The 22,150-nt window shown below is 32.4% G+C and overlaps 1 protein-coding gene across 1 annotated transcript in view; it reads left to right on the forward strand.

Moving 5' to 3' along the window:
* LOC129946124 (MICAL-like protein 1) overlaps window positions 1–22,150 on the forward strand; it is a 203,191-nt gene that overhangs the window by 5,524 nt on the left and 175,517 nt on the right. Inside the window, exon 2 of the mRNA XM_056056167.1 lies at window positions 718–1,077. The gene's annotated coding sequence lies outside the window, so the exon portion shown is untranslated. The remainder of the gene's footprint in view (window positions 1–717; window positions 1,078–22,150) is intronic.

Consider the following 22,150-nt stretch of genomic DNA (forward strand, 5'->3'; position numbering starts at 1 on the left):
AATAAATTCATGACCAGGCCAAAGCAAACGCAAACGCAATTTCCACCGCCTTTTTACCATCATCATCATCCATGAGCCATGACTCAACTCACTTTATAGTGTATACTTCGTTCAGTCAGTCAGTCGAGTTAAGAGTAGTTCATTCGATCAAAGGGGATTTGTTTTGATCGACTGACTGTTTGATTTTCTATATCAATCTTTTTTCTACCTATATATGCACTGCACAGCATATTGCATACTGCATGCAGCATACTGCATACTCCATACTCCTATAACATTCTTTTTTTCTTGGAGCTTCAAGGTTTTTGCAGAAGGATAGTTGGTTGGATCTTGGTACACACGCGATCACCAATCCATCTATCTTTGAGTGAGATCGTGTACCGTCAGAGTCGTCGTCATCGTCATCGCCGGTCGTTCGTCCCGTCCGCTGCTGGTTATGTACCTATACTCATTTTTTTTTATTTTTATCTACTAAGCCTCATCAAACATAACTTGTTTTGATTTTGTTACCGATTTTGCTACAAATACCGTTTGTTGTTCTACTTGCTCTGAGTTAAAATAAAAAATAAAAGATATAAGAAAATAAAAACATCTCAGATACTCACACACGATCTCATAATATCTCCGGTTATCTATCATTTTATTTTGCTATCGGATTTTTCTATAAATTTATACAAGTATATGTTTTATATTTTATTCTTTATTATTTCTTTGCAGTTATTTGATTTTATTCTAACTTACGTACATAGATATTTTTATTGTTATCAAACGTGTGTGACTAATATTTTAAAACCGGCAAACAAAATATTTTGATAAAAAAGAAATCTCATAAATCGTATCTAGAATTTATATCTCTTGAGTGATTTTAAAGCGAAACAGTGTTCTGATTGATAAGGAATATTTTGTTGTGTTATTAAAGATAACGTAAAAAGTGTTTATAAATCTATCTGAGTGTTAATTTCGAGTAAAAAATTCAAGTCTGCTAAAATAAATTGATAATATCTTACTGCCAGAAGAAAGTGCTCATTTTGGATAAACAACTATCAAAACGCTAATTGGAAACTTTTGTTTAAACTGGTAAGTTCCTATTCTATTCCTATTTGTTTAAATTAAAAATAAGAAGGCTTCCCTAATAGTTATAAACAAGCTTAGGTATTTACCCTCCAATAGCACACTGAAAAATGAATCATTCTTCCTCAACTATTTATTGATACTTGACCATAAAAATTAATAGTCGGCTATTATGATACTTCGCTGATAAAATAAACACAAAACGCCCTTAATTAAGTACAATTCATTTATTATTGATAAATATGAGGGTACTTATTTTCTCCAAGTGTCTTTTAACAGAATTATCTAAAATGTAAAATAATAAAATGAAAAACATGCAATTTTGGAGTTTTTATTTGATTAAATCTTTGGATTTGAATTTTGTTTGATATTGATGAAAGATTGGTAATCAACCAATGTATCTTGTATTTGTTTATTTACAGTGTGGACTTTTTATTTTGCACAGATAGGTTAGTTAGGTAATGTCGCCAGCCATAAAACCTTTTTTTTATTTTTTATTTTATTTTTTTCTTGTGAGTCTTGTATATTGACACAGAATGATCTTTGGCAATGATGAGTTATTATCGGACTTGATGACAGTTTGTTGTTGTTTTTTATTCTGTTGACTATAATAATATTGTTCTTCAGCGTGTAATTGATTTATTATTGTGATGGTCTATTAATGTTATCATTTAAATTACATGAAGGTTTATTCCAGTGGAATTAAAAAATAAACAATTTGTCCTTTGTTGTCTTGTGTTATGAGACATAAATAAATAATAAATGATTAAATTGAATTCAGGAAGTTAATTCCAAGAAAAGAAAAAAAAATACCAAAAAATTACCCTTTTTTATGACAAATTTATTTATTGATTGTTGGTGATTAAATTTTGTTTATTATTATTTGATGTTTAAGGAATTTAATTTATAAGTAAATTGTGACAGTCAAATTTATTGTAATAGGGGGTTTTATTTAAAGATTGAGAAGTTAGAAAATGAAAAGATAATAGCTGGAATACATTTACAAGTTGTGAATAAGTAATTCATAAAATTTCATGATTGCAACTGACGCAACTGCCTCAAAATCAAATAGGGTGAGAGGAAAACGTATTTTTATACTGAAAATATTGTTTCAGTAAAATGCAAGTCTGAATTGTTGATTAATGGTATAAAATCATAGTCGTAGTGGTAGAAAAATTCATTTTAAATTCTTGTTATATATGAAAAATTATATACAGCCAGGCTCTTCATTTAATTTCGATTTTCAAGTGATTTGAATCCATCCAAATTAAGTTGATGTGATTTGATTTTGACAAGGGAAAATTTTTAAAAAACAATAATAGTTTCAGGTGGGTGGAGACCTCAACCAACTCGGGACCGAGTTGGCTGGAGACGCATGTTGGTTGAGGCCCAGGTCCGCCCGGAGTGTAGCGCAACCTTAAGTTATAAGTAAGTTTCATTTAATAAACCTTAAGGTTTTTACAGGATGCACTTGAGAAGTTGCAGCTTCTATTTTAGAGCTTGATTTAAAGAGCGATCCTAATTCTATGAATTTCAATAGCGATGAATCCACTGATGTTCATAAAACTCTGGAACTTTTTGCTCAGCTTTTTGAATCGGTGTATTCTAATTTCAATCCAAACTTTCCTCAACCTCCTCGGAACGGCCCTAAATTTGATATTGGATCTATACATTTGGAATACTCTGATGTTTTTAGCGCACTTAACTCTCTTAAGCCAAAATCGAATCCAGGTGTTAATGGCATCCCTGCCATAATATTAAAAAGATGTTCTAAGTCTCTTTGTGCACGTTGCTTACAATATTTGATCTCTCTTTGTCACCTGGGATATTTTTAGATGACTGTAAATCTTCTTTCCTAATCCCCATCTTTAAATCGGGTTCTACAAATAATATTAAAAATTATAGGGGGATTTGCAAGTTGTCCGCAATTCCGAAGCTTGTTGAAAGTTTAGTCATAAACAAACTTGATTTTCTTGTGAAAAAGCATATAAATAGTGCTCAATATGGGTTTCTTTCGGGTAGGTCAACTATAACAAACTAGACATGTTTCTCATCGTTCGTTGTTGATGCTATCGAAATTAGAGGTCAAGTTGATGCTATATAATATACTGATTTCAGCAAAGCTTTTGATTCGGTAAAGCATAGCATATTGCTTCTTAAACTAGATGCTTTTGGAATCCATTCAGTCTTACTTAAATGAATGTCTTCATTTCTAACTGGCAGGGTTCAAAAAGTAAAGATTCAGGAATATACTTAAAGATCAATCAAGTGTACGTCTGGTGTTCCTCACGGTAGTCACCTTGGCCCATTTTTATTTATAATATTCATTGATGATATCGTCAACTATGTCAACTTTAGCAAATGTCGTATATATGCTGATGATCTCAAATTATTTTCAAAAGTAACTTGTGCAGATGACTGTCTCAAGCTGCAAATGGATCTGGATAATTTATCTCACTGGTGTAACTTAATCGGTTTAAATCTAAATATAAAAAGTGCTTCATAATTTCCCTCTCTCGAAAACTTGTTACTTATGAATTTATCTATTCTCTGGATTCCAAACCTCTTCAGAGAACATTAAAAGTGAAAGATTAGGTTGTTCTTTTTGACTCTAAATTTTCTTCGCTCTTCATATTGATGCGATTGTTGCTAAAGCTAACTCATTGGTAGAGCTCATTAAAATTCATTCCGTTGATTTTTCCGACCCATACACCCTCGTATCATTATATACTTCTCTGTTCAGGCCAAATCTTGAATACGCGGATGTTGTCTGGAATCCTTGTCAACAAAATTTATCAGATAGAATACAGAGAGTTCACAATCGCTTTACAAGATATGTATTTTACAAAATGCGCTGAAATTTCTATCCTTGTTCCCAAGCCAGGCAAAGCTTTTTAGGATTGTAATCTCTGAGAGCCAGAAGAACAACTCACGATATTGTTTTTGTGCGGGATATTCTTTGCTGCCACATAAGATGTCCAGAATTACTCTCCTTTATATGTATATATGCTCCAACGAGGCCGATGAGGGAAAGATCTCTTCTTTTTGAGTCCAGGCATAGAACAAACTACGGAAGTAATGAACCAATTACAAGGTCAATTAGAGAGTTCAATAAAATTTATGATTATTTTGAGTTATATCTCTCCAGAGAAATATTTAAGAATGTATTATACTATTTATTCTTAAGATATTAAGTATTTCCTATTTATTGTTAAGTACATTTATTTTTTACCGAAATGTTATCTGTTAAGCTTTAAAGCTTGTAGATTAAATAATAAATAAATTTTGTATTTGAGGGGCGTGAGTGCCAAAGCACGATTTTTCAACACACCAAATGTCTTTATTACACCAAAACAACTACCATTTCAAATCTATCAAGACGCATTCAGAAATTATACTTCGATATCAGATTATTTCCCAACCGATTTTACCCGATTTGCAATTACGATGTCGGAACCTAGCTAATATTCCTTTTTTAACTGATTATGACATTTACAATAAAATAAAATACCTTAAAATATCGTCAAGTTCATACAACTTGTTGTACGAAATAAGAAAACTAAAAACCATTAAAGTTGGCTTTAGTTAGTTTTATTGACTTTAAAAGATAAAAGAACAAAATATTATATTCTTAATTGTAAGATTACACAAATCTTTAAACGGTTCGGCCGAAGGCCGTCTACCAGACTAAGATTTTTTTCTTTTAATTTATAAACACGTAAAAAGCTAATTAGATACAATTCAATAAAATAATTTTTATAATTTTCAAACTTAAAAATTTTCCTCAACTATTCTGGTTCTATAGCGAAGAGCGTTCAATGAGTATTCATATAGAAGGTCCCAACCTAGTTCTCCATTCAAGATGTTGATCGTTTCTTCTAAACCGAGTATATCTCTCCCAAAATTGCGCTTTCGGAACTCCTTGAGTATTGGAAAAACTCCCAGGAAATGAAATACATCTTCGCGTTCTTTGCGATTGCATACATTACACAATATGGGCAATTCTTGAGAGTGAGGAATGTAGTTCAAATTTATGAGTTCACCTTTTACTTTAAATAAAAAGTTTATTTTTTTGTGTACTGTTTTTGGCCAAGATGTAAGTGTTGTGGTTCAAGATATGGTTAACTTTACTGTAGTAAGATCTAAAAATTTAAAATAACTTAAAGAGAAAGTGGTTTTTAAGCGGTAGTTAACAGTCCAGAGATTTACTCTCAAAATGGTGTGTTTTTCATAATTTAATTATGAAACTTCATTTTGTTCAATTTTCTGTCTTGGCAGGCTACACAGTAGCTCGTTCTGTTATTTAAATTTTCCCTGATCCCCAAGGTGGCCAAATGACAATAACAAAACGGTTGATGACACGATTTTTGAATTTGGTGTGCAAAAAAACCATGACGCTTCATCCTCCATTAACCAGAGATCGTCTAAGCCTGTCTTCAATTTCCGGATAAAAATGCTGTTTACTTGGCTTACTTGGGTTGTTCCTAACTTTATTTATCAAAATACCATGTCACTTCACTTAACTGTCATTCCGCGTCTGTGCATTGACTTCTTTAGAATAACACTCCGGTTTTCCTTGTCCTTAACATAGCTGCCATGCTATAAATGCACCTCGTCAGAAAAGATGGATTTGATCAAACTATGAAGTGATAGTCCTAAATGAATAATCCTAAAGTTCACTTCGGGCCAGAGACAGAGGGTAGTGCGTGAAGTTTTGAGCCGTTCCGTCTGCTCCACAAATCAGGTAGTAAAATGTAGCTACCTCAGGCAAATATAGCACACGTCGCGTTAACAATAAACCTTTAGTTTGAGTTGTCAATTCAACTACCAAATTGATAAATTGTGCAAAATTGAAAAAATTATTGTCTAATGTCTAAACAAGTCCATTTTAATTGATACATTGAAAGACAATATTGAAACATTTATTAGTGAGATACCAGCCGAAACGTTGGAAAGAGTATGTAAAAATTAGACTAAGCGGATAGACCATTTGAGGCGCAGTCAAGGTCAACATTTGCATGAAAAAATCTTCAAACATTAAATTATATGGACCGAAATATCGATTTAAATATAAATGTTTCTAGCATTTTTCTGCATTGTATGTGTTTTTGTTTTTTGAAAAAGTTTTATATTGCTTTAAAAAAACCATAGTTTATGTATGTATGTGATTACTTTCTGTCAGGATATCGAGTAGGAAACAGCTGGCAAGACAAAATGAACTATTAGTTATATCTTTGAAGAGTTACATATTCTTCGTTTTATTTAAGCGCTGGTGTAGTCGTCGGAGTTTATAGATGTGCCTAAGTTTGGTAGACAAAGTCCTCCTCAACTACCTTAAAATTATATTTGTCCAATGTCCTTTTTTGATAACAGCATATATATGCTCTAGACCTCATTCACCACTTAACCCTTCTTTTCCGCTTTCTTCGCAATGCTCAAAAACGCTCCACTATCATCATGTTTGATCTTAAAATTATGTCAATATCATTGGCGTATCCCAGTAATTGGATGGACCATTTTGAAGATTGTGCCTCCAGTGTTGATGGTTGAGATTTCCACAGTTCTTTCCAAAACGATGTTGAAGAAGTCGCATGCCAGTGCATCGCCTTGTCTAAAACCTTTTTTGACATCAAACCCATCGGTTAGATCTTTTCTGACCTCAACAGATCAGCGTAGATTTTCAATCGTCATTCTGCAAACGGATAAGTTTAACAGGGATGCCAAAAATAGATATTGCTCTGCAGAGCTACTCATTATAGATACTGTCATACACGGCTCTAAAACCGATAAGAGATGGTGGGTATCGATTTGAAGTTCATGATTTTTTCTAAAAGCTGCCGTAATGTACCCTTTTGACTTATAATTTAAAATCGAATAAAATGTAAAATCACAAATTACAGAAAAACCATTATCATTTAAAGTCACTTAATTCTATAATAAAATCATTGTTCCCTCGGCCTTGTTTTTTGCATACCTTTTAAAAAGACGTGATTTTGTTTTTAATATTTGATACCTACGGTTTTTTTGTTTTTAATTATTAAAAACAAATCCAGAAAATGGTCAACTTCTTCTGCAGCTTCAGTAATATCTACTTAATGCTCATTTCCATAACCAATTCTTTAAAAAAACGTATTCATTGTTAATTCATTCATTTTTATACACAGGCGAAGAAGTTAAGGTATTTTATTTCCGGTTACTAATAGGTAAACGTCATGACTTTGAACTCAATTGGATTTTGACTATTTTGAGAATAATAATTAAATCAAAATGTAAATGTAAAACAATAACCATGTTAAAAACAAAATAATCAAGTCTATTTATACTGCCTACTTTAAATACGAGATGAAACTCACATCTACTACTTAATAACATCCGCTTAAATACATTGTTTATTTTATAAACTAGGCGTTCATTAAAATTAAAACATTTATTTCCGTGTGTAGTATATCTTATATTTCCCATCATCACAATAACAACAACAACAACAACAACAAGAAAAAAAGAACAAATAAAGAGAAGAAGATGCGTGCCAACGCCATACAAATAATGAATTAAATTATATGCTATTGTAGCTATAGAATTATTATGGTCTTTTGTTCTCGTTATAACAATAATAATAATAAAATAATTTCACACTAAAAGCCAGAGGTTGCAAAAAGCAAAAAAAGGAAAATATAAAAAGTTAAAAAAAACATCACCTAGACAAAATACGGCAACCTTGCTAAAGATACAACCATCACACAGTTCAAACATCAGGCAATGACAAATGGCTTATAATTTTATTATGTTAGTATATTGCTATTGTCAATTGTCATTCGTGCTACTATGCCAAAGTTTTGTCGCATCACATTTTTTTTTCTCTTCTCAAATCAGTGCTGGATTTTCCATAATAATGTCGAAGGGAAAACGCCTTTTTTGAGATACCAAACTTAAATAGTATATATTAAAAAGGGAAGGATTAGAAGGAACTTTTTTTCGGGCGAAGTTTTCCAAAAACCAAAAATGTGTTCTTCAGAGAGATACAATTTTGAGCAGAAATGAACTGATCTTCAAAAAATTATTCCACAATAAAGTAATATGGTCTTACCTAACAACAGAAAAAAAATGACCTAAGTTGTCCATATTCTATATTCTTCATATTTTGCGCCCTTAAGTGGCTTCTTCTGGGTCCATCCCTGCAAATGGAATAAACAATAAACAATTCTAATTCAGTTTTGTTTATACAGTTGAATTAAATACCACATTTTGTTGGAGAAATACTTTATTATAATTTTTGTATTCTTTTATCTCTTATGTTGTACATATGTGCAATATTTCACAGCTTATTGTTGACTTAAAAGCTTAGATGGTAAATTGTATATAAAGTACCAAGAGTATGGTTTAAGGAACTTTTTTTTTAATTTATTGTCATTCATGATAAATGACGAGACATTGAAAAGATTAAAGTCTGTTTCTTTTATCATAAGCAATTTTATTCTCTATTTCGATAAAGTCCATTAACATATACAAAAAAAACAGGTTTTCTATTATTTTGTTAAAACAACTTAATACGTAAATTGTACTCTACTACGTTAAAAAAATAAGTCACATGAAAAGTTAGCACACGATATGATGTTCTAGATATTTGCAAGTTAATTGTTTTATTATTGTAAATATATCTACGTATTCTTGTATGTATATGATATGCAAATAAATACTCGTATTATTTACTTTGTTTTTCTATACATATTTTTCTGCTGAATATGCTCTGATTTGAGAAATATTTATATTGATTTCATCAAAAAGGCACAACTATTGATTCCAATTAATTTGTTTGGTGAGTCATCAAATACAAACAAAAAAACTGTTTTGCATGCGCCTAAGTGTAGATATTTTGTTATTTTTAGAAACCCGATATTTTGATGGAAATTAAATTCTAGCTTTCCAAATAAAATCAAATTTTATTGATCAAAAATAAAAATAAAAAACAAAGGACGAGTATACGCCTTGGTGTACCAAAGCAAAGAATAGAGTTTTAGGATACAATTTTGAAAAAGAAAATTAATTGTATTATGTTCATTTCGAGTTAGTTTCATGCCCAAAAATAGGGATATTGTCTATTAAAAAATTGACTAAGTAACTTTTAAAACTAATAGTATCTTATCTCATCGCCCAAAACCATATACGATTAGGGCAATATTACCGAACCTTTGGGCGTTAAAACTTTTTTTGAATTTTATGGCATTCCTAGTAAAAAGAAGACTTCGGTCTTATTGTCCAATAAGATAACGCCAAAATATTACAAATGTCATATAGCCTAAAAATGAGTATATAGTCCAATAACATTTTCAGAAAAAAATGCCACAAAGCCCAAAATCAGTGTCATATTACTCAAATCAATTTTAAAATGTCATAACGCCGAAATTATTAATTGACATTTCGCCCAAGAGATGTCAAATGGTATAATATTTCTTTATTTTGTGCACCCAAAAGCCTAAAGAAAGCCCAAGCAGAGACGTTGCAAGAGGCCCAAACACATCTCGTTGATTATTTGCATCTAAAAGCACAACCACCCAAAATATCTACCAAACAAACAAAAATCGGGCGGTGTAACATTTATAAATTTTGAAAAATTTAAAGTTGGTTTTGGTTATATGACAATCTGTTTAGACGTTTTATCGTCTTAATGCAAAAATAAAATGTCACAAAACCCATTTCCTATGTCATCAAAACCCAAATTCAAAATTAAAAATTTGTTTGGCCAAAATGACAACTAAAAATTTAGGCTTTGTTACCAATTTTTGGATTAATTAAATTTAAGGACTTGCACTGCATACATTTCACTTACATGGTCTTGCAGACCATTGTACACTTAGATACAAATTAAAATTAAAAAAGGCTGAGATGCGACCCACACTTCCAACTCTGTCTGTCGATTTGTCTTGCTTAAAAGTTTTGTAAGTTTTCGTTTTGGGTTAAAAAAATAGTCACTTGAATTATTCTTAAAAACTTTAAAATTACCAACAATATTTTTCATATAGAGAAATAGGAGCGTTTGAAAATGTAGTTTTGTTAAATAGATTTTTAGTCGGGAACAAATTTTAAACAATTTTACTTGCATTTCTTAAATTTTTATAAATTGGATGAATGAAATTAATTTGAGAGACATCAAGAACCGAACATCAATTTTTACCAAATTTGTCGTACTTTCTATTTTTTATAAAAAAAACTTACTGAATATCGACAAAAATATTTTCTGTGAAATAAAAAAAGTTTGAAGAAAATATTTTTAGTTTTTGAAAAGCTGTTTGAGTCGAAAGTAAATTTATACCAAGTTTTAGTTATTAGGTTTTTATTTTTTGTAATTGTCAATTAGATTTTTCTCAAAATTTTACTGAATCTTGTCAACAATATTTTTTAAAAGATAAAAGTAGTTTAAAAACAATATCTCCAATTTTTGAAAAGATATTTGAGTCGTAAATAAATTTTTAAAAACGTTTGTTCAGTTTTTTGTTTAGGTTTTTATTTTTGGTAAAAAAAACTGTCACTCCGATTTTTCTCAAATTTTTTTCGAATGTTGACAACAATATTTCTAAAAGGCAAAAGTAGTTTAAAAAGAATATCTCAAATTTTTTAAAAGATATTTGAGTCGAAAATAAATTTTTAAAAACGTTTTTTTAATTTTTTTGTTTAGGTGTTAATTTTTTGTAAAACAAAAATGTTGAAAACAGTATTTCTTATAAGATAAAATTAATAAAAAACCAAAATCTCATATTTTTGAAAAGACATTTGAGTCGAAACTCAATTTTTACCAACTTTGAGTAATTTTTTTAGGTTTTTAGTTTTTTGTAAAAAAAAACTGTCATTTCGATTTTTCTCAAAATTTTACTTTATGGTGACAACAATATGTTTTAAAAGATAAAAGTAGTTTTAAGCCAATATCTCAAAGTTTTAAAAAGATATTTGAGTCAAAAACCAATTTTTAACAACTTTTATTAAATTTTCTTTCAACATTTAAGTTTAGTAATTTAGCAATTTGTAATTAAGTATTTTGTATTGGTATCAAATGTTTGTTCAAGAACCACTGTCTATTGTATTTTCTTTAAAATTCAAGCAAAAATGAAACGAATGTAAGGAGAAAATCTTTTTTGTTTTTAAAAACTGTTAATTCGATCTTTCTAAAAGAAAATCAAGATTAGATGTCATTCTTGTTTCTTAAATATTAGATCTTACAAAATTTGACTGATTACAATAACTTTAAACAAGTTAAAAAGTGAGTTTTTATTCTTTTTCAGCATTTTCAAAAAATTAAGGAATACAGACATTCTAAACCCTTATTCAAAAAATATATGCGAGTACCATACTTCGGAAAACTTTTTTAAAACCTTACAAACAATAACATGCATCACCAGTTCCTGAATGAATGATGTGTCAATGAATTCTTGTTTTGATAACAGAAGGTTTTTTTCACTTTTAAGTTTATTGGAGAACAAACTATTCTTGAAACTAGAATTATGAGATAAATATTGCAAATTGCAAAACAGTAGTATACATTTATTGAACAGTATTTTTAAGTATAGGTTATTTCAATAAAAGGTTTCACTTTGATATTAAAAAACGAGTAGAGTTTAGAAATAAAAAAGTGAAAAATTATCACATGCCATTGCCAATATTTTATGACGATATCAGCTACGACTATGAACAATATTTCTTTGCATGTTGTAAGTATTAATTCGATAGCTTCGATAGTGAATTCCAACCATACTTAAGGTGGCGCTACAGTCCGGGGCGGACCTGGGCCTCAACCAACATGCTTCTCCAGCCAGCTCGGCCCCGAGCTAGCTGTCTCCAGTTTCGCACGCCAAGTTGATTGAGGTTCTCTCCCACCTGGGTGCGCTCTACATCCGCTCTACATGACCTAGCCATCTAAGCCGTTGGACTTTAATTCTGCTAACTAGGTCAGTGTCGCTGTACAGACCGTACAGTTCGTCGTTATATCTTCTCCTCCATTCTCCATCTATGCGTACGGGACTAAAAATCATCCGAAGATTTTTTTTTCTCGAAGCATCCTAAGACGCTCTCATCTTTCTTTGACAGCGTCCAGGTCTCAGCGCCATAAATGAGAACCTTGATTATGAGTGTCTTATAGATGGTGATTTTAGATGCTCGAGAAAGGACTTTACTTTTCAATTCCTTTCCAAGTCCAAAGAAGCAGCGATTTGCAAGAGTTATTCTCCGTTGGATTTCAGCGCTGGTGTCGTTGTCTGTGTTTATAGCGGTGCCTAGGTAGACAAAGTCCTTAAGTACCTCAAAGTTATAGCTGTCCATAGTGACGTTTTGTCCAAGACGTCGTTGTTCAGTGACCTTTTTTGATGACAGCATATGCTTGGTCTTGTCCTCATTGACCACTAAACCCATCTTCTTCGCTTCTTTCGCAATGCTCAAAAAATGTCCACTGACATCACGCTTTGATCTTCCAATTATGTCAATATCATCTGCGTATCCGAGTAATTGGATAGACCTTTGGAAGATTGTGCCTCAAGTGTTGACGGTTGAGTTTTGCACAATTCTTTCCAGAACGATGTTGAAGAAGTCGCATGACAGTGCATCGCGTTGTCATATGATGAAATCTTTTCCGACCTTGATAGAGCAGCGTGCATTCTCCATCGTCATTCTGCACAAACGGATAAGTTTGACAGGGATGCCAAAACTAGACTTTGCTCGGTAGAGCTCTTCCCTATAGATGCTGTCATACGCGGCTTTAAAATTGATAAAGAGATGGTGGGTATCGATTTGAAGCTCCTGGGTTTTCTACAAGATCTGCCGTAGTGTGAATATTTGGTCGATAGTGGACTTTCCTGGTCTAAAGCCACACTGATGATGACCGATCAGGTTGTTGACGAATGGCTTCAGACGTTCACATAATACGGCAGAGAGGATCTTGAATTCCAACCATATTTTATTAAATCTATTGTAAAGCATTGACATAGACTTTATCTATCACGTTTCACTTGATAAAAAATTAAACAAGTTTTAGATTAAATGCAATAATTCTTTCAAGAAATCACATGGTAAAGCAACTTTTCTATACACTTAGCGCCACCGATCGGATTGGTAAAAACAAACGTCATCCACATCAATATCTTCTAATTTTTTCCATGCAAAATTATTAATCATGTCAAAGTAGCACAATCCATTTGTCGTAAGAGTTGAACCAGTCAAACTTTCATTAAAGTAAAGAGTGGTTTTCTAGCTATTATCTTTTTGGCAACAGCTGACGCATGTTTCGTGTCACTATCAAACATCTTAATTTGATCTATAATTTTACCATCAATCATCTTACAAACGAACATACCTGCAAATTATTGAAATTGATTGTCAAAATGCATGCTCTGTTAAGAAAGTTCATAGCTCGCTTCTTCCATTTTATGGTCAGTTTAATCGACCTACTGAAGGAGCTATTCCGGGTATTATGACAAAATTTCGCACCAAATTTACATTGTTGGATATTAAACCACCAACACGCTCACGTAAAGTGCGAAATGAAGAAAATATCGCAACTATATCGGCCAGTGTTAATGAGAAGAGCATCAATTATTGATTCGTCGCCGCCGTTCCAGCCAGCTCGGTCGTAGCAATTGGGCCTCTGTTACTCAACAACGTGGAAAATTTTGTGGAAGGATTGAATTGAAGTCGAATGACCTCCGGCAATGTAAAATTTTTGGAAAATGGGCTCCTGGAAGTTGGCTGAAGATCCACTTTTTTACCGAAAAATTGTGTTCAGCGACGAAGCTCATTTTTGTCTCAATGCGTACGTACATAAGTAGAATTGTCGATTTTGGGGTAAATATCAGGACAAGTATTGCAAGAGCTACCAATGCATCCAAAAAAAGTCACAGTTTGGTGCAGTGTACGAGTTGGTAGCATCATTGGACCGTACTTCTTAAAAGATGATGCGAATCGTAGAGTAACTGTAAATGGTGAACGCTACCGTGATATGATATTCAACTTTTTTTTGCCCAAAATGCAAGAGCTTGACTTGCGTGACATGTTGTTTCAATAAGACGGTACCACTTGCCACACAGCACACGCAACAATGGATTTATTGATAGGCGAATTTCACGTTCGGGACCGGTCAATTGGCCACCTAGATCGTGTGATTTGACGCCTTTGGCCTATTTTTTGTGGAGCTATGTTAAAGATCATGTCTATATAGAAAAACCTGCTTTAATTGACGTATTGGAAGATAACATTGAAGCATCTATTCGTGAGATACCGGCCGAAATGTTGGAATGAGTATGCCAAAATTAGACTTAGCGGATGGACCATTTGAGGCGCACTCAAGGTCAACATTTGCATTAAATAATCCTTAAACATTAAATTAGATGGACCGTACTATCGATTCAAATAAAGATTTCATGCATTTTTCTGAATTGAGTTTTGGTCGAAATACTGTAAGGATTAAAATACTGTATTTAAAATTCTGTATCTCAAAATATAGTATTTCAAAATAATGTACGTACAAAATATTGAATGATAAAAATACTGTATCTCAAAATTCTGTATATCAAAATTCTCTATTTTAAAATGCTGTTGATTAGGTTAAAAAATAAATATCGTTTTGATAATGTAAAAAATTTTTCCATTGTCAAAACGATTTTTATTTTTGAGCCTTATTTACAGCATTTTGAAATACAGAATTTTGAAAACAAAATAGTTTTTTTTCCCCTTTTCCAATAATGTACCTATGATAATTTATATGTTTTTGAAATAATAAAACTAATTTAATAAATATGATTTAAAATCATGAAAAATGAATAAAAAATAAACCAGCAATGTGTTCAAATATGCGTTTCGCCCCGATGTAATGGTCAAACAGTCAAACATTTCATCTTCAATAAAAACTAAAATTATATAAATGGTATCTTCTTTTTATTTTTTCTTTCTAATTTTTTTCTTCTTAGTTTTTTGTATTTGTTATTTGTATCTTTCTCACATTTGTACATGAATTCTTTCTATCAAAATGGACAATTTCATAAACAATTGCACCAAACTAATTGATGTGTCAAAAGTTTCAGTATTATACAGCATTATGAGATACAGTATTTTGACACACAGTATTTTAAATGTACAGTATTTTAAAATACAGAATATTAACCATACAGTTTTATGACCATACAGTATCGTACAGTATCATACAGATTTTTGACCCTACAGTATTTAAAAATACAACATACAAAGTTTTGAAAAAAAAAAACTTTTCTATAGCTTAAAAAAAACCACCCTTTATAAAGTCCTATCACACTATCCCAAAAATCACACCAAACAGTGAGAAGTTAAGGATTTAGTGGCTTTTCAACAATTATTCTTGGATTTTCCGAGCCTCAAAACGACCAGACGCAAAATCGGGATGAAAATTACTGCTGATCTACAGATTTGAATTCTTGTGTTAACTGAACTTCAAAAACCCTTAATCAGTTTGGCAATGAATTCACAATGCCTATTTCTTCAGCACTACAAGCTACAATAACAATAATTCTTCATAATCTTTCTATTCTTCATATTACCAAATTATTCCAAGAGCAACATTTGTTCCTCCTACTTTAATTAGTTGAAAGGTTTATAATTCCATTTTGAGTAATGGAGTAGTTTTATTTTTCGAAAAATGTCAAATTAGTGGGATATTCAAAATTAAAAATTAAACTTGAACAACTATTCACAATTTTCAATTCGGCTAAATTATTACTTTCAATTAAAGTTGAACAAATGTCAAAAAAGCCTTAGGAACCGAGTTCAAATTTGTCCAATTTTTTTCTTTTTTACGAAAAAAGGATCAAGCGCATGTTTTTTTTTATTACTGATAATAACTTTTATATCACACATAAATCCTTCGCTTTCTTTATCCTATCTTTAAAATTGCAATTAATTAAGTTTAATTACCGAAAATACAAACTATCATCATCAATTCTTTATAAATTGGACAAAGACAAAAGCGACATTTATAAAATAGATTGAATTTACGAATTAAGAATTAAACTTTCAATTTATTCGCTAAATAGTTGCTCTTATCTCACCGCTTTTCTTTTTTGTTTTTCTTCTTTTTTATTGCAAAAATTAAATTAATTAACTAAATTAATTGTGCAAACTGACAAAATAAAAACTCGTCTTCAAACTAGCTGTTTTTGTTGTTGTAGTATTTGCAACATTAATCAATCCAAATTGCCACAATTAGCACAAAATTCGCACAAACCGGCAACATAACCTTCTCACAATAATAAAATTGCCTTCCATCTTCATTTAAAATTTAAACCAAACAAAAAAAAACATTATTTGCACAATTTTGTTAAATTTGCTTGCTGGGCTGGAACAACATTTATAAAGTTGAACCTCGAGTAGAATTCAAAAAAAAAAAGACAGCTATTTCCGCGGTCTCGCTTGACACTACAAAGTGTGATGATACTGATGATGCTGCTAGTTGCTAGTTGCTGGCTTGACGATGATGGTTCTATTGACCTTCCTTAAATGTAGTGTCATTTAATATTACAGTATCGCTTACTCCTTCTGCTTCTTGTCGACTATTCGACTATTATTGACAAAGCGACTATAATTAAGACATTTATAAATTGAAAATGGCAGGCGGAAAAGATGGCTTCACCTTGTCGCACTCACGACACTACTCGAAATCAAACTTGTACTCGTTCGTTGTTGACCGTTCTCATTCTCATACAAAAACGAAATAACGACGACGAGTTGGTATAAAAATATCAGCAATTCAATTAAAAATTTGATTTTTGCTCCTTATTACGTCATTGCACTATAACCGTGAAAAGTGTGTCATTTATGCTGTTTTAGTTCAAACGTAGTAGTATGTGCTCCAGCTCCAGCTTAACTGCTTCGTCAGAACAGTTTAGAAAACCCGTCCAAAAATAGATCGTGATTCTTTGGTGAGAACGTGTGTTTAGTTTTTATATCGACTTCGAGCAGGCCCACCGACACACGGTCAAAATTATTATTACCTTGACGGTCGGTATGTCGGTTCATTTTTATTTCTTGAATGGTTGGTTGTGATGTTACAACTGGTTTGATTGGTAGTATAAAGTTTTGTTGTTGTTTTATCTTACTGTATTTTTGTTTTTATTTTTACCTTTTTGAGGTTATTTTAAATTTAAAAGAAAAGAAGTGTCATAAAATAAGCTGAAGAAGATAGTTGAAGTCAGAATTAACGCCTTCGTATTTAATTCAAAGGCCAAGACTATAACTTCCTATACTTGGTAAAGGTGTGGGATACCTATGTATACGTTTTTGTTTTTGTTAATTGAAGAAGTTATGTGCAAGTTCGTTCAAAAAGTACAATGTTGTTTAAGGTTGTGATGGCTCTTCTATTTATTGTGTTAAGTGTGTTTTGACCATAGGCGTTGTGAGTTCGGACGGAAACAATAATACTAGGCGAATCCAATTAAGGATGACAAATTGAATTTCTGCAACAGGAAAAAGGAGGAAATTATAAGTGCCGCAGGGAAAATTGATTAGTAGGCGGAAGGTGTGTGTAGTTGACGAGGAGGCGAACTTGATCATGTCCTGATATAAAATTTAAAAAAAAATAGTGTATAAACCTTTAAGAGTTAAGGCCTAAGGATAGTTCCTACTTCAGACTATTCGTTGTGTATTGGGATAAGAAGTTACCTTTTTAAGAATAGTTAAGTTTTGGGGCTAAAAGAAATGTTGCCCCTTGATTTGTTATCATTAGTGTTTAATTACTTTCATCAGTTAGGAAAATACTCATATGTTTATGTAGATAATGAACATATTATTCGAAATTAAGTAGCTTTGAGTTTCACTATTTAAACTTTGAAAATTGAGTCTATGATAGATTCAGAATACTAACTCTTAATAAATTGGGTGGCGTAACAATCCTTTGAGAACAAGGGCCTAGTGACTTACAACTCTCAACCATTCCTGTGTGCGAGTAGTGTTGTCAGGGATGGAAGGGACCTACAGTTTTAAGCCGGATCCGAACGGCAAATTTGAGAAAGCACTTTTCATGACAAGAATTACTCTTGGAGAATTTGTCAATTCCTCGCAAGAGGCAGTACCCGTGAAAAAAACTTTAGGTGGCATAGGCAGGGATCGAACCCAAGACCTCTCGCATGACAGTCCAATGCACTAACCATCATGCCACGGGTACTACAATATATTCAACATGTATACAAATTATTTCTCATACAAATGTGTTCTCATACAAAATGGAAATCTGAGAAAGAAAAAACGGACTTTTTATATGATAGCAAAGTTTATCTCTCACAAACATTACATCATGAATTTTTCTTCTAGATTCTAGGGATTTTATCCCGAGCAATTGGCAAAATTCCAACGCATTTTACGAAACACAAATTTAGTAAACCGCCTTTGGACCTGTTCAATTCTATCAGAATGAACTCACATCACCATATTCAATTGTTGACCTAAATAGTGAGGTATAAAGGTTTAGTAAAACATAAGGATCCGTAAAATCCTTACTATTCCTTTTAATGAAACTAACTAGGGTGTTCACCTTAGCCACAATGAAATCTATATGCTTTTTTGGAGACAAAGTCAAGTATCAAAAATAACGCCTAGATCTTTGATATTGTTAACTTTAGTCAAAAGAATCGATTCGATTTTATATGGAAAATTAAGAGCTAATGCAGATTTAGAAAATGATATAGCTTTGCATTTTCCAGTATTTAGTTTCAAACTGTTTAAAGAACACCACGTAGAAATATGGTCCAAATCTTGTTGAACTCTTACACAATCATAAATGGTTTTAATTTTAAAGAACAATTTTAAATCATCAGCATATAGTAGATAGTTACAATTTTGTATTATGTCAACTATATTATTAATATATATTAGAAAAAGTAAAGGGCCAAGATGACTCCCTTGCGGAACGCTGGAGGTACATTTTATACTTCTCGAAACTTTGTGGTCAATAATTACTCGTTGAGTTCTGGCTTATTGAAGCATCTCAGAATGAAAACCAAAATATTGAAGCTTTTTCAGTAAAATAATATGATCTACCGAATCAAAAGCTTTACTAAAGTCGGTGTAAATAGCATCTACTTGACATTTATTCTCCATTGCATTTAGAACATATGAAGAGAAAACAGCCAAATTAGTCACAGTAGACCGACCTGATACGAAGCCATGTTGAGACTCAGATATCATAAATTCTATTTTATCTTTAACCAGACTTTCGAAAAGTTTGGGGATGAGAGAGAGAGCTTGCAGATTCCTCTATAATTTTCTACTAGATTTTTATAACCAGCTTTGAATATAGGAACAAGAAATGCTTCTTTCCATTCTGGTAAAAAGAACCCCATGGACAATGAGTTGTTGAACAATTTCAACAGAGGCAAACAAAGAGAATCACTACAATTTTTCAAATTCTTGAAGGTATTCCATCGGCACCGCAACTATTATTTATTTTAAGGGCGTGAAGCGCTACTGAAACCTCATCGAAAGTCAAAAGTTTGAAACAAAACTCTTAATTGACTCTTAAGCAGACTCAAAAAAGTTAGCAAAAAGTTCTAAATCAGCATTTGACGAATTGACTCCTTTATAACTAACATTTTGAGGAATCCCAGATGACTTTCTTTTGGAGTTTATGAAAGACCAAAACGATTTATTATTATTTTGTATGTTGTTTTCAATATTCACAATGTAATTTCTGTAGAGGAACTTATTTAATACTGAAAAATCTCGTCTAAGGTTACTAAGAACCGTATAATCAGTGTGGTATCCTGTTATTTTAAATTTCGCTAATGCTTTATTTTTAATATTTTTAAGGTGTAAAAGCCTTTTGTTATACAATAAAGGTTTCGAAGTTTTCGGTTTTTGTACACGCGGGACAAATTGATTAAAGCCCATAAACAAAATGTCTGTAAAACGATTATAATCGCGTGCTAAGTTCAATATTCCAAGGGAATAATACAACTATAAAGTGTCCCAATGCTACGAATAATTGTCCGAAATAGAATATTCGAAATATTGAGATAGTTTAAGGATATTCTCAGGGAAGACCTAAAGCAGTTCGTAGCAACCACACTGCAATTCGTTACTACCAAATTGTTTTTACAAAATTGTCTTGTTTTAGAACCAAAATGCAAATTTTATTATCCTAACATAAGTGTCAATTGGTTTCTTATAATTTAAATGTGTTTTTGTTTGAAATTGACTTTTTTAAATGTGTAAATTCACGTTTGTTCATCCATTCGTTGTTGGCACTCATATGCAGGTCCCTTAACACTATCCAGATAATTTCGGACATCCAAACTTAGATTCAGATCCGAACGGTTCGCTTTTACTGTACACATGATGCATCAAACTGCATTCGGATCTAGAATTTTAACTGTCCTTAAAATTCTACGGTATTATTATTAAATTTTAATATCGCATTCAGCACTTTAAACAAATGAATGCAACTATAAAACAAATGTCATTCGTCAACAACCTGATTGGTCCTTATCAGTGTGGCTTTAGACCAGGAAAGTCCACTATCGACCAAATATTCACACTACGGCAGATCTTGGAAAAAACCCAGGAGCTTCAAATTGATACCCACGATCTCTTTATCGATTTTAAAGCCGCATATGACATCATCTATAGGGAAGAGCTCTACCGAGCAATGTCTAGTTTTGGCATCCCTGTCAAACTTATCCGTTTGTGCAGAATGACGATGAAGAATGCACGCTGCTCTATCAAGGTCGGAAAAGATCTTACCGATTCATTTAATGTCAAAAAAGGTTTTAGAGAAGGCGATGCACTGTCATGCGACTTTTTCAAAATCGTTCTGGAAAGAATTGTGCAAAACTCAACCGTCAACACTAGAGGCACAATCTTCCAAAGGTCCATCCAATTACTCGGATACGCAGATGATATTGACATAATTGGAAGATCAAAGTGTGATGTCAGTGGAGCGTTTCTGAGCATTGCGACGGAGGCGAAGAAGAGTGGTTTAGTGGTCAATGAGGGTAAGACCAAGTATATGCTGTCATCAAAAAAGGACATTGAACAACGACGTCTTGGACTAAACGTCACCATGGACAGCTATAAATTTGAGGTAGTTAAGGACTTTGTCTACCTAAGCACCGCTATTAATGCAGACAACGACATCAGCGCTGAAATCAAACGAAGAATAACTCTTGCAAATCGCTGCTTCTTTGGACTTATAAGGCAATTGAGAAATAAAGTCCTCTCTCGAGCATGTAAAATCACCATCTATAAGACACTCATCATCCCGGTTCTCATTTATGGCGCTGAGGCCTGGACCCTGTCAACGAAAGATGAGAGCGTCTTAGGATGCTTCGAGAGAAAAATTCTTCGGGCGATTTTTGGTCCCGTACGCATAGATGGAGAATGGAGGAGAAGATATAACGACGAGCTGTACGGGTTGTACAGCGACACTGACCTAGTTAGCAGAATTAAAGTCCAACGGCTTAGATGGCTAGGTCATGAAGAGCGGATGGACATCAACGCTCCAGCCCGGAAGGTCTTCGAATCCAATCCCGAGGGACGGCGCAGTAGATTAAGACTGCGACTCAGGTGGTGCACCCAGGTGGAAGAGGACCTCAACCAACTTGGCGTGCGAAACTGGAGACAGCTAGCTAGGGACCGAGCTGGCTGGAGACGCTTGTTGGTTGAGGCCCAGGTCCACCCCGGACTGTAGCGCCACCTTAAGTAAGTAAGTATAAAACAATTGTAGACAAATCTGTCATTTTGTATTTTTATTTAGTTCTTGTTTTATTTATTGCTTATTTCTAGAAAATTAAAAAAAACTCTGAAAATTGAGAATTTCGATCCGAGAAATTGATTTTTGTTTGTAGTAATGATCTAAATATGCCTTTTTAGACCTGAACGTTATATTTGGATTGAAAATATGCTTTCGTAACATTTCTTTTTGGACAAGATTGACACAATTCTAGCAAGTCTCTTCAGACTTTTTGCAATTATACTAAAAAATGCATTTTGATCGATTTCGAAAAACTGATTTTGGAAAAATGTTTTAAAACTAATTCTTCTAAAAGTGTTCGTAATCGTTGTAAAAGCTGTGATTCGATGCACA

Source organism: Eupeodes corollae, chromosome 2, assembly GCF_945859685.1.
Source record: "Eupeodes corollae chromosome 2, idEupCoro1.1, whole genome shotgun sequence".
Classification (NCBI taxonomy): Eukaryota; Metazoa; Arthropoda; class Insecta; order Diptera; family Syrphidae; genus Eupeodes; species Eupeodes corollae.